Genomic DNA, 1,347 nt, shown 5'->3' with positions numbered 1-1,347 from the left:
ATATATATATATATATATATATGTATACTGTATATATATTGTTCATGTCATGGTCAGTCTATATATAGAATGTATAGAAGAATATTGAAGAATACAATTGGATGAATAAGACTCCTGGCTGTCAACCACTAAGGTGTTAGAATATTACTTAACACGTGTTACAACAACATTCACTAAACACCGAAAACCCATTCAGGAGTTTTCTAAAAACTGTTTTTGTAGAAGTCCCCCTTATGTGGGCTGCCATTGCTGGCCTCCTTTGGAAAGGTTTAGTTATAGTTTCAGTACTTCTGTGTTATAATGCAACAAATGAAAGCCTATTCTAGTAGAAAAGGAGCAATATTTGGGCTGATGGCCCAGTTCCGGCAGCTCTTCACAAAACGGGAGACCCTTCAGAGAGAGGGGACACCCAAAATGAGAAATCCATGTAAAAGAAGACTAAAAATGAGTACCAGGTAATTGTCTTAAAGAGTCCAAAAAAAACTGAATTGGCTTCATGAATAGCAACAAGAAGATATGCACAGTCAACGCGTTTCGGGGATCAGGAATCCCCTTCACCAGGGCTTAAACAATGCACAACAGGACACTGCTGGACTTACAGCCCCTGCAGACAATCCTATTCCTGCAGAAAATACCAATTTTGGGTACACGATCCTTTAACAGCGCGACTGTGGGTAAAACATTAGCTCACAGGTTCTTTAAATTCAAGTCACAACCTCAAGTGTCTGATGATGAGGTAGATGGAAATAGTTCAGGAAAACAGTTGCAGAACCTGTAAATCATTGCCAATATGAGTAAACATAATTAAACATGAGTGGAACTGTTGATGAAAGGAAAAGTTGTAGATGTAATCCTACAGTATTTCAAGGTTTTTGAAACAGGTTTTTTTTATCCACAGTCCAAAGATCTGAAACACAAGAACTGTCTATTGTGGAAAAACGCATTTATGACTCAGAAAGCTATTGAAGCTGAACACTGAACTCTGCCACACAAAAAGATATTTAGATGGGGCTGGAAATGAATGAAATTACTGTCTGCCTGCAGACAGTCACAGACTAAGTAACTGAAAGAGCTCTGTTATTTTTCCCAGGAGAGAATTTGTCGTCACTGTAAGCTGGATATAATAACACATAAATCTGATACCAAAGAAAGTTTATTATTGATGAATGAGTCAGCACATGATAACCTTTATCACAGTATGTAATTAGAAACTGTAAAATGTTACAAAGGAAGGAGGTTATGTTCAACTTCATCACATATGGGTAAATATTCTTGTTGCCATTGTCCTGAATCTTAGAACATCTCAAACTTTTGTCTATAATCTTCCCCAACATATATATATATATA

The 1,347-nt window shown here is 36.7% G+C and overlaps 1 protein-coding gene across 1 annotated transcript in view; it reads right to left on the bottom strand.

The window, feature by feature from the left end:
* The window catches only part of ABCB9 (ATP binding cassette subfamily B member 9), a 40,612-nt gene that overhangs the window by 5,754 nt on the left and 33,511 nt on the right, over positions 1 to 1,347 (bottom strand). The gene's annotated exons all lie outside the window — the stretch shown is intronic.

This window comes from Nanorana parkeri, unplaced genomic scaffold (genome assembly GCF_000935625.1).
Source record: "Nanorana parkeri isolate BGI_ZX_2015 unplaced genomic scaffold, ASM93562v1 scaffold13, whole genome shotgun sequence".
In the NCBI taxonomy this organism is placed as follows: domain Eukaryota; kingdom Metazoa; phylum Chordata; class Amphibia; order Anura; family Dicroglossidae; genus Nanorana; species Nanorana parkeri.
This window is presented reverse-complemented; position numbering and strand designations above follow the sequence as displayed.